This window comes from Humulus lupulus, chromosome 6 (genome assembly GCF_963169125.1).
Source record: "Humulus lupulus chromosome 6, drHumLupu1.1, whole genome shotgun sequence".
In the NCBI taxonomy this organism is placed as follows: domain Eukaryota; kingdom Viridiplantae; phylum Streptophyta; class Magnoliopsida; order Rosales; family Cannabaceae; genus Humulus; species Humulus lupulus.
This window is the reverse complement of record NC_084798.1, coordinates 182,517,230-182,530,754: the sequence shown is the minus strand read 5'-3', so window position 1 is coordinate 182,530,754 and position 13,525 is coordinate 182,517,230.

Sequence of the window (13,525 nt, the reverse complement as noted above, 5' to 3'; positions counted from 1 at the left end):
CTAAGGTTTTCCAGTCCATGGTTCAACACTTCTGTCAAGCCATTATGACTCAGAACAACAACTTCCAGCAAATGCAACAATTTATGCAAGCTAAAAATCCAAACATCCAAGCTCCACAATTTTAGCTTGTCAACTTGGACATGAATATGATACAATCCATGATGGCGAACTTTCCAGGCTCGAGCCAATTTCCACCACAGCAGCCATAGTAGCCACAACCACCACAGCAGCCACAGTCACCACAACAGCTCGACAATGATGATGGCTTTGGGATTGATTTAGATGAAATTTAGTTTGGTTATATTATTCTTTTAAATTTATTAATATTTTGTGTTGTTTTTTTTATTTCAAAGACTATACTGATTTTAAATTGGTTTTATTATTTAATTAAATAAATGGGTTTTATTTATTTAACTATTATTTAATATTTTATTAAATAAATTTTAATTAATATAATTAATTAATTTTTAAAAAAATTATACATCTACACGACGACATGTCATCGTAGTAGGGGGCTCGTTGAACACGAAAATATGAGATTTTGTGACCCTACAGTGACAACATGTCATCGCTGAAGGCCATTAAACCCATACACTCTACAGTAATGACATGTCATCCCTATAGATGTTGGCGGTCCACGAACCCTACTGCGACGACATGTCGTCGCAATATCCCAGTTCAACCAAAAAAATGGATTTTCTACTGCGACCAAAATGTCGTCACATTAGTAAAACCCTACTACGATGACTGCATTTTTTCGTCGATGTAGGTTGCTACACATACGGACCGACAGCGGCGTCATTTCAGCGACGACAAAAGTCATCGTTGTAGACCTATTTTCCTGTAGTGACACTGGTTTACATAAGATTAGTGGTTCGGCAAGGTATTTTTTAAGAGCTTGAAAGGCAAGCTCGCATTCCTCAATTCATTTGAATTTCTTGCCACTTCTCAAAAGATTAAAGAATGGTAGGCACTTGTCGATGGATTTCGAGATGAACCTGTTTAAGGGCACCATTCGTCGAGTTACACTCTGAACATCTTTATGCTTTTGAGGTGAAGGGATATCTATTAAATCCTTGATCTTATCTGGATTCGGTTCAATGCCTTGAGCATTCACTATGAATCCTAAAACCTTTCCCAATGAAACACCAAATGAGTATTTCTGTGGGTTAAGTCTCATGTTATATTTTCGATGTAAAGTGTAAAATTCTGAGAGGTTGGTGGCATGGTTATTATTGTATTTGGATTTTATGAGCATATCATCCACATACACTTCCATGTTATTCCCAATTTGTTCAGCGAACATTTGATTTACCAATCTCGGGTATGTTGTTCCAGCATTTTTAGCCCGAATGGTGTCATATTGTTACAATATAACCCCTTATTTGTCATAAAGCTCGCGTGTTCTTTGTTGGGAGCATGCATTGCTATCTGGTTATATCCAAAATAAGCATTCATAAAGGACATGATGTCGTGACCCAAGGTTGCATCTACGAGCTAATCGATTCGAGGCAACGGAAAGCAATCTTTTGGGCATGCCTTATTTAGGTTTAAGTAATCAATACAGATTCGTCACTTGCCATTTAGTTTTGGGACTAAGACTGGATTGGAAATCTAATCTGGGTAAAAGGTGTCTCTTATGAAGCGAGTCTCCTTTAATCTATTGACCTCTTCTTTCAGAGATTATTTTCTTTCATCACCTAGGAGCCTCCTTTTTTGCTGTTTCGGGGGGACGATTTTTTCTATGTTTAGTGCATGGCTTATTATGTTGGGATTAATCCAATCTTATCTGAATGAAACCATGCAAATATCTTGATTCTCCCTCCAAAAGAGTATTAATTGCTATCTCGCTTCCTTAGTGAGGTTTTTCCCAATTTTTACCACTTTGGTGTTGTCTTTGTCATCGAGTTGAATGTCCTTAAGCTCCTCTATTGGGCCGAGGTTAGCCCGATCTTCTCCCATTCTCGGGTCAATCTCATCTTCATCTCGAATACCCTCTCTTCATCTCCTTGATCACTACCAGTGTTTGGGCACTAGCTTGGCCTTTCCCCTTCATAGAGATATTGTAGCATTCTCGAGCTTTTAATTGATCTCCCTTTAATGTCTCAATTCCACTTGGTGTCAGAAATTTCAGTGCCAAGTGCTTTACTAATGTCGCTGCCCCAGCCCAATCAGGGTTGGTCTCCCGAGCAAGAAGTTGTAGGCTGATGGGGTGTCCACCACTATGAACTTGAACATTTTGGTGAGCGAGATTGGATACTCTCCCAATGTTACTGGGAGATCGATTGAACCTGTGATGGCAATCCCCTATTCTGAGAATCCATATCAAGTAGTTGCATATAATTTTAGGCCTCGAACCAATAGACCCATTTTCTCCAAAATTTCCTTGTAAAGAATGTTCGCCGAGCTCCCGTTATCAATCAGTACTCGATGAACCCTTTTGTTAGCAAGCTGGATTGTTATGACCAGCGGGTTATTATGAGGAAAATGAACGTTCAAGGCATCGTCTTCCGTGAAAGTTATAGGTTGGGACTCAGCTCTTTGTTGCTTTGAAGCTCGGGGCTCTGGAACATAAGAAGATCCATCTCTTGTTTCAGCTCCTGAACACAACTCTTTTGAGCATTCCTGCCTCTTCCAGACATGTGGGGTCCCCTGGAGATGGTTATTACATCTTCTTCATCAATTGGGGGAGGTCGATTGTCCTCCTTTGCAGGAGGTGCTGCAGCTTGAGGTTGTTTTGCAGGTTGGGCCGAAGCTGTCCTTTTGTTCTGCGGAGCCTGCGACTGGTTATTGTTTCTATTTCGGGCGTATTGTCTGAGCTAGACTATCAAGATCAATCCTTCAATCTTTTCTTTTAGCTATCTGCATTCCTCAGTTGTGTCACCGATGTCACTGTGGAACCAACAATATTTGTTTGGATCTCGTTTAGCGCGTTGATTGCGCATTTCTTGAGGTCGTCTAAATGGAACCTAATTCTCATTTGTTGTATATATATTCTCCCGATTTTCCGTGAGCTTGGTGTATACAGTGTAAATGGAGAAATATTTGTCTCCTTTTTTCTTATTACTCTCATCAACCTCAGGATTATTACCCTCATTTTTCTTTCGATTGGAAGAAATCTCACTTGTAGGTTGAGTTGTGGATGGTGTTGTTGAACTTGCTCCGGTGTTAACGTTCATCGTTGTAATTATTGAGGTAGGAGGTGCTAATTGTAGCACCGACTTAGCCTCTTCTACATTGATGAACCTTTGAGCTCGAAGGTTGAACTCTCCTATTGTTCGCATCAGTTTTTGTTGTATATCATCCAAGAGAGGGCTTACTGGCAAGATTCCACCTCCAATAGCCATTAAATGGCTACTATCATCAACATCCAGTGCTCGGGCTACCTCAGTGTTGAATCCAAGGAAATACTTCTTGAGTGGTTCTCCTGGCTATTGCTTGATGTTTGCCAAGGAGGATGCTTCGAACTTAATGCTATTTGCAGCTCGAAACTTCTTCTTGAACTCCTTCGACAATTGTTCCTATGATGAGATAGAATAGATTTTGGACATCTCAAACCAGCTTTTTGCAGCTACTGATAATGTTGCTAGGAAGAGCATGCATCAGAGCTCGACACAAACATTACTAGCCCTCATCACTATATTGAATGTGCTCGAGTGGCTACCAGAGTTGGTAGTCCCATCATATGGTGCCACGTGGGGTATCTTAAACCTAGATGGGAAAGGTGTGTTCAAAATACGAGGGGCAAAAGGCTCGAGCTCCTCATCTGAGTTGTAGGCCTTTTATTCTCGAAAGGGTCTGAACTATTCCTTGAGCTGATTTATCCTTTCTTGTACCGAATCTACTAGGGGCAGAGCCTGCACTACTGGGGGCTAGTTATTGTTCAGAGGAACTCCAGCTCCTTGTTGTAGTATCAGGTTATAATTATTCCTGTATATAGGCTGTAAGGCATGCCATTGGGCATTTAGATGTGCCCTTAAGTCTGGGCTTTGTTGATTGTATTGCCCCCAATTCTGGTTCAGGTGGTCTCAATGGTCAGGACCATCATTAGGATAATTCTCATAATATCTAGGTTCAGTGTTATAGACACTCACCAACCTACTATAATCTTGGTTGTCCTCGAGAAAACTAATAGTCCTTTATTGTTGTTGTTGGGCATATTTTTGAGGTGATTTATCCACATGTACCCTAATCCCAATAGTACATGACCTCAACATTATAACTCTCAAATGGCTGGGGTTGTCTCGCATGTCTATGCTCTTGGTTTACCCTTGTTGGGACCTTGCGATTATCTCTTTTCTTGGGCCTAGATTGAGGATTTATATCTCAGCTTGCACTCTTTGCACTTTGGGCAGGCCTTTCTGGAGCCCTCTCACCAGTTTGAGGTCCACTAAGGGTGGATCGTGGTATGTCTCGAACTAGTGAGGGATGTCCTATTGGAGAGAGATGATGCTTGATCCTGATGATGGTGGCCTCTCATTGTTAGGAGTTGGCCTTGCAGGTTCTAGGTTATTACTCTGAGTCGCTTGTGAGGCTGCTCGGTTATTCCCAGTATTAGCAAAAATCTCTCTGGTCTGGTTGGTACGTATCGGGTTTCAAGATTAAACCCTTCTCTGGTTAACTCCAGCACTTTCCCTAGCGCTTACCTGATCCTATCAGGCTCTTTACTCGACCATTCTATCCTTCATACTTCCTCAAGGTCAACCCCTAGTCCTTTGTGGGCGTGCCTGGGCTTCATTCGCTCGTCTCGCCATATCCTCATTTAATCGAGTAGCCTCGGCTAATCTCTCTCGCAACATTTAGTTCTCCAACTCCACCATTGGAACATATCTCTCAGGATTGTAGTAATCCTGATTTGGTGGCCTGGAACTTTGACTAGGGTCTCGCAGTTGACCATGGTCCCGCAATGTTGATGATGCACTCCATTCATTGGGGCTTTGATCATTGACAAGCTGCTTGTCAGGCCATTGAAGATGTTCTTCAATATGAAGAGTATTCTCCTCGAGTATTCTGGGTAGTGGTTGTCCACTTCCAGATCCAGGGATGTTTATTGCAACCATTTTGAAAAAAAATAGAAAGTTTGAAAGAATGCTTAATTCTCTCAATGAAAGCACCAAACTGTTGATGATGTTATTCGTCAACTAAAATTAAATAAGAGTGATTAAGCACTTATACATAATAAAGGAAGAAAAGAAAGAACAAGGATTTTTTACGTAGTTTAGTAGTTAAATCTACCTATGTACACGAGTCACATTTATTATGTAGTCTGCATTAAAGCTTTTAAAGAAATTTCAGAGAGCTTGAGTATAGGATTTGTGAGTGTCCTGAAATGACCATGATTCAGGCTATTTAAAGACATGGTTTACAAAATATATCTCCCTTAATTTTAGAAAAGTTACAAGATATCTAAATTGAATTTGAAATACAAAATAGTATATTAAAATACAATCAAATGTATTAGTTACACAAATATCCCTTAAATAAGGGTGGTTGACACACAGCCATAACAAATCCCACGTTTATAGGGAATCGTAACTGTGTAAGATGTTATCCCAACGTACTTTTGAGCCTACTCCATGTTTTGATCTCTCCATAACAAGAATATGCCTCTTTATCTGTCAGACATTCGAGACTAATCTTCAGAGCGCACCCCTGCCTTCAAGCTCACATTGCATGTTTAGGTGCCAATGACATGACACCTTGGCGTGATTGATTATTTGCATAAGTAATCATACTATGTCTTTTATATAATCGGTCTTCACAATTGCAAGCCTACATAGCTAATATTTATATCTCAAAATTTGTGATGTAACAGTCATATATAGTTATGATTTTTACCATATTTGTGTAATGCCTTAAATATTCTCACTTTATACACAACTAAAAGATTATAAATTTGTACTTTTCAATAAAATTCCCAATATCACTTTATTAAAAGCATGCAAAAATATAACAGATAACTAGTTCAAAACAATACGTAGTTTAATGCATTCATATAATATTCTTGTAGCCATAACAAAATGATAAAATGATACTGGTTTAAGGTTGGTAAATACTTAAGGAAAATAACTACTGATGTCCTTTGATCTTTGTCGTTCATATGGCCTTCAGAGGATACATAATTCAGTTTTGATCGGCCCTAGTTCACCAAGCCCATAAGTGGACACCTACTTCTTACTTGAAATATAAAAACAAATAAAGAAATGAGCTCTAGCACTACTAGAAATTATAATTTCAATAAGATCGAAAAAGTATTATCGAATATATACCATAACACTTTTTGATATGTTAAGGAAAGTTGTGTTATAGTAGGTCGGAGCACTTTGCATAACACTTTTTCATAGTTATAGATAAGTGTTATTGTATAGCCTGCGAAAACATTTTTGTTGTGTTATTTTAATAATTAGATAAGTATTTCATTATGCTATTTATAAATAGATTATATAACAGTTTTTTATACTTATAAAGTAGTGTTATGATACACTTTATAATAAAATATTTTCTGCATTATATAAAATAGTTTGCATAACATAATTTTATGCTTATAAACCAGTGTTATTGTAAAAGATACAATAACACATTTTTTGTATTATTATAATATTTGGATAAGCTTGAATTATTATTATATAATATTGTACATTATAATTTTTTTTATTGCTTTAATTAAAACCCGCTTCATTTAATATACTTAAGACACCCTTAAAATTGTACAAATATATTTTTTAGTACCAATTATATGGTTCATAACACATTCATCAAAATATACATATTTTGTTGGGTAAAATCAACATGATCTTCAAATAACCAAATAATAGTACAAAAAAACATTCAAGATTATCTTAAAAAAAGCAATCCAAAAGTCTTAAGATATTAAACATAGCCTAATTCACATAAACAAAGCATTCAACATTGCCTAATTAAAATAAACAAAACATTCAACCCTGCCTAATTAACTTAAACAAAATATTCTCACAATAGTCAACAAAATAGTCTCAAGCAGTTAGCATATTCAAAAAGTAAAGGTAGGAATTCATGATCTTCCAAATGTCAGCACAACAAAGCCTTCCAATTCAGATTTTCTTTTGCACTTCACTTGTTGAATCTAGTAAATAAAACATAAAAGAAAAAACTAACGAGGTCGTGAAATATCATATTATTCTTCCAAAATAGTCAATAGTAATATGACGCATGATCAATTTTATAATCATTGAGTATGAATAATAAACAAGTTATTATATTACATGCATTGGTACAACTATCTATACTCATGTGACCTTAGAACTTTAATTAAATGGTGCATAATATTAATTCAAATTGGTCTCGTTATCATTTTGTCTTTCTCATCTTCCCTTTCAAATCAATCAAATAATACTATCATAAAGCATATTATCATATGGATCATGATCATTGAGCTATTTTAGTACAAATTAAAGTTAATGTTGGATTGCAAATCGCTTAATGTTGAATTAGCATTTATATAATCAAATAACCAAATAAATACCTCTTAGAATAACCTTTTGAGAAGGCCATGCAACTATTGAACCAAAAACTTCTCGTATAGTAAGCATCACATAGTTAGGTCAAAATAAATAAGCACCAAGCACAACAGCAACATCAACCCATACACGCATAAAATCTGGTCCAAGGGGAATTCCGTGCACCTCTAAGTTAGAATCACTAGAAGCCCAACAAACTTCAGCAACAATTGCATTTGACCAATCAAGCAAGTAGAAAGCATTCCTTGCTTCTGTAAAGTTATAGGCATTTTTAACTCCAACACTCTGCAAAATTAATTTTGAAGATGGTATATTAGATTTTGTAATTGTTTCCTTAAAAAGAAAGAAAACAATTTGAAGAATTACCTTAGGAGAATGAATATTTTTGGATTGTGGAATATTGTGAGACTGCCCCTCACTTGATGTTGCTCTACCACCCTAAATATAAATAGCAAGATAAGTTTCATTTCAAAAATACCAATTTTTACTTGTATAAGTGAGAGAAAGAATTTTTACCAAGTGTTCTTTAAGTAGATTCAACATTTCAGCCATTTGAATCTTCATATTATGCTGCTCTTCTTCCAATAATGCCATCTTGTCTTTACACATATTAACAACAGTTAATTTTGACCTTGTTACCCCCCTTCCTTGTCCGATTAAGCTCTCAGATTTTGGATTGCCAAATTTTTTTGTTAATGCATCCTCATCAGTATTGTCTGTAGTTCCAGATTTTGGGTCTTCGTGTATAATTTCATCCAATTCTTCCTACATATAAATTAGTACAGCTAATGTACAATAATAGAAAACAAGTATTTACATCCAAAATTAAATAATAAATACTCACAAAAACTTCAGATGTTGTTTGGTTGATTGGTTCACCATTCTTCTTGGTATGGGCTCTCCAAAACGCATCGATTCTAGTTACTTTTCCCCCTTTAGTTTCTTTTGTCAACACAATGCAACAATGTAGAATATAAAATAAAGACTAATAATAAGAACCAAAATACATTCAGTAAAAATATTAATTGTAACCATATCATTGATTGTTCAAACATATCCTCTTCGACTTCAGGTGTGTGGGACACTTTTCTTTCTCCTCTCATGAAATTTTGCCCTTATAGCCTATTTAATAAGAAACCAACAGTAGGAAAAAAAAACTTGATCTCTACTTAAATATTCAGTCACTTATTTCAAATCTTACCATATGTTCTTTACTAGTTTTTTTATTAACAAACGCCCTCCATTCTACATCACTTTTTATGGAATCTGGCTTTAATGTTATTCGTTCACTTTCAGTTTTAGCATCAATAATATCCTTGACTAATCTAGATTATGCAGATCTACATAGGTCTACCATCATTTCAAAGCACATCTTCTTTTGCCAATCTTCATGTAAATCATATTTTGCCTACAATAAGATATAGAATAACATATTATATGTTTTCGATGAGAGCTGACTATTAAAGAAAAGAAAGAATATAACCACAAAACTTGTAAATGTGAGCTGTAAAATATGCACGTAAGTGTGCGTGGTTGTGTCAAGTAATAAATTCCGAAAGAACGAATATTGTCCCACAGAGACTATTAACTAATTACCAATAATCGTTCTTTACTTTCTATTTGGAAAGTAAAATTAAGATGAATAGATCTAACTATAAACACAATTTCAATAGCTAAAAAAACAAAACAATTAATCAGAGGATAAAAATCAATAATAAAAAGACCTAGGGTATTAACTTCATCAACTTTTCATTCTATTAATTTTATTAATCAGTTCTAATTTTTTTTTTCTATTCTAATAGCAAGTTAAAATAAATTGATTCCTATTCTTTTTCAAGATATAAGATCTCAACTTATATTCAGGTTTTCTACATCTCTGTGATAAACTTAAACATATAGTAGGCATTAAGCATAGAAACCTAATTACTATACAAGCCATACAGGTACTTTCGTCCAATATGTAACCTATGTCTATATAACAATGGCATATTCAATTATCATCTTTGAAATTTTGAATCAAAATCATAAATCAAGCAAATATTGATCAGATATTTACTAGCATTAAGCAAAGATTATATAGATTAGAATAAAGAAGAAGAATTAATAGAACACCATAATAACATTTAATATGAAATCCAAGCGACTACATTAACCCCTAAATAGAGGTGTTTAGTTCATATCAAAGATGACTAAAACAACAAAATAGTTATTCAGAAACATAAAATTCAAAGACTGGAAGAAGAAATAAAAAATATGAAAGTGCAGAAGAACTTGTCTCAGAATCAAATTTAATCTCTAAAATCGTAATTAAAATCTAACCTAACCCTAATTAAAACATAAAGTATGAATTTATACTAAAAAAAACTCGATTCTTCTTTTTTTTTCATAGGCGGGCCGAGACTTGGCCTTTCTTAGGTCACGGCCCGTGTCGGTTTTAAGGCACTTCAAATTCTAGTTCAGTCTTTAGGTGTCGCGACCCTCTAAACCCCAGCCGCGGCCCGCGTGTTGATGCACCAACTGGGTTCACCTCTGACTTCCACTAGCGTTGCGACTTATAAGAGCAAGTGGCGGCTATAATTCCCTTTAGCAACCTTCAGCCTCTGAATTGACTAGATTTGTGGCCCTTAAGCCAATGCCACGACTCTAATTCCATTATTTTCAAATTTTAGCCTTTCAACATCCTTCCTTCATCAAAAACTTATTATAACTCATCCTTAGCGCCATTTTGAATCAAGCAACCACTGAAAGCTCTTTTTTTCACCATTTCCTATTCTTTTCACATTTATCTCATGATTCAATGCACCGACCTACAACAAAGACAAAAACAAGCATAATCTTGCACTAAACAAACATAAATACTCAAGATTATCACAAAAATACATCCTAAAATGACACTAAAATGGAGTTATCAAAATGCTACTTGAAGAGATGCCTAAAGAACGTCTCTCATGATTGGAGAAATTTTCCTCCAATCTGAAATAGTATAAGGAACTATCTTGCTCACAAGAGCACCCACAAAAGAAGAACACTATACGGAGTTAGTACAAACTGGTTGGCCTTTTTCATTCCAATTTATTTTCATCGAGCCATTGTTTCTCTTAGTAAGATTTGCCATTGTAGTCCTGCCCCTAGTATTTTTTATTGCATTCATTTCATTTGAATTTCTATCTTGAGGTGCTTCTTGGAAGTCATTTAGAATTGTCTCACTTGCTTTTTGTAATCGATGAGATTTTCTAAGAGATTGCTGCAATTGTTGCCTTATAGCAGGGGAAATACATATATTTTGGTTTGTTTAAGCAATTATTTCTTGTTCTTCAAGTTCCACCTCAGTAACTTCTTCAAATTCTGCCTCAGCCATTTTTTTCATGTTTAGCCTCAGCCACTTCTTCAAGTTCCTCATTAACTATGTCTTCATGTTCCTCTTTTTCCACCTCTTTAGAAATTCTTCCAGCTTCTAATAACCTTTCTACTTCATCATTAAAGGATCTTCTAGTCCTTGAACTTCCAAGTGACATCTCCATGTCTACCATATTATCATTTGGAAATGGCTCCCTACTGTAGACCATACGACGAGTTGCTGCTCTTGTACTAAGAGCAGGTTGTGAGTCTATTACAACTCTAGTAGGTGCTGAAAACTTACATAGTGTTAGGAGTATGTCCTAAAAGCATGTAAAAGACATTTATTATTTCGATGAATAAATAAATACAATGGTTTATTATTGTTATATTTAGATTATTAAATTATTGTTTGAATAATTTTGTAAATATCAGAAAAAATTCCATATTCATTATTGAGGATGTGATCTTGTATTAGTACGAGAGAATTAAGATCACATGAATGAATAAAAATAGCCAACAACAACAAATTGAAGTTATGGAATTCTTTAATTGGGGTTGTAAGTACGGTTTGCTAAGTATCATGTTGATACAAATAATCTAGATTTAGATTATTGATGTGGTAAGACATCTCGGTAAAGGTGCTTTATATAATATGATTATATATGACATGAACCGATATGAATAAATGTCATTATCCAAAAACCATTTAATAATAAAGTCATATAATTCATATCATAACTAGTGATCATTTATAGATCAACCTTAATCCTGAGTGTTCATGAACTCATGTTCATGTTTATTAAATCATTTGATTCATTCGTTAAGGTCTCTTCATAGAATGAGCCTAATGACTTTTGTTTTGGAGATTTAATATCATGGATGGCTGGGAACATGTATCAACAATACGGAATCTAATCTTTCCTAACGGTTCGTATATTAGTTCCCTTAAGGGTTAATTTTGGAACTGGATGATTTTGATCCCAAATCTATAATTAGATTATAGATTAATTATTCACTAGTGAATTAATGGTACTTAAGGAATAAGAAGTAAATTAGAAAGGTAAAATGGTAATTATTCCATTCTAATTTATGAACTAATTAATTAGAGGGTTGAACTATTGTAAGATGGTTATATCAATGGACAGCTTAGAATAAGATTTATGTAAAAGTATATCTATAACATAAAGAGTTCAATTATGAATTTATAGTGGAGAAATATCAGAATTAATAAATTAACTACTATAATTAAAGAGTTTAATTATTGAGCTTCAATTTATTGAAGCTTAATGTTATAGGTCCATGGTCCCCGAAATGGCTCTAACAAACACTGACAAAGATAAATACAAAAATGGGCTAAATGACTTATTTGATAAGTAAAATATTTTTCTATGCACTAAACATAATTATTGTATAATTATGTGTAATTAATTAATTGAGAATTAATTAATTATTTGATTTAACAAAAATATAATTAATTTTGAATTAATTTATTTTTGGGATTTTTGGTATTTAAATAATAAGAAAATTGGGAAAAGTCACATGTCTTCCTTGGCATGTGGTACACGTGTAGCACAGTACACAGTCATTGTGCTACACACACAAGAAGCTTCTAGAAGTTTCTTTGCTCCATAATTTTAGTTATTTAAATATTAAATAAATAATGAGATATTGTAATATGATTAAAATATTATTATTTAAACAAAATATGATAACTGATTAGTTATTTTAAAATTTTTTTAAATAACTAATATTTTATTTTAATATATTGGATATATTAAATATAGGAGATCAGTTTTTTAGAGCGATACTTTTCAGTGATAGAAAACAGATTGTGAAATCTCCCTGAGAGAAATAGAACAGTGGTACAAGCATAGATCACCGTTCTTCACAAACTTAGGTCCAAACTTCATCAGATCTCATGTGTTGAAAACATCTGATAAATAGATTTTGCATATTGTTTTGTATAGCGAGCCCACACTCGTTCTTTGTGTGCTGAGAACATTTTGGAAGATCTTGGTGTGAGATCTCAAGGATTTTTGCCATACAAAAAGATCGCAGAAAGGAAGGACTTGAGGTAATTTTCTATTCGTATATTTGATTCAATATATATATGTATGTGAAGAAGTAGATATTGAAATCTTGTGGGGTTAAATTAATAATTTTGATTGTTGTTCCGCTGCATATAATCTCTGATTTGATCTATAAAAACCAACACATAGGACACTCTTTTTCTTTAGAATAGGGCTTTCGTCCAACATATCATCCCAATCAACTTGATTTTTTAATGATTTTTTTCTTTTTTTTGGGTAACAATATTGCATTATGCACCTCTGCGTAGATGTTTATTTTTACTTTCTTTGAGATTTTTCGTAATGTACTCATTTTTCTATAGATATAACTGCAATAAAAAATAAAATAACATGAGAAGTGAAATCATAAATGCATCATATCCTTATCTTCCTAAATAAGATAAATAATAAATATATAAAATTAGAAACACGATATCAGCAAAAGAGTAAATATAAAACCAACTTTGTTTTATTAAAAGTATACTAGAATTACTTTCAAAGAGTCACAAGAGTAGCATAAATTTGAATGAAATCAAACAAAATGTTTAATTCAAAGTACATGAGAAAAAAACTCACAACTCAATGTTCTAAATTGTTATGCTCTATAGAATCACAATATTC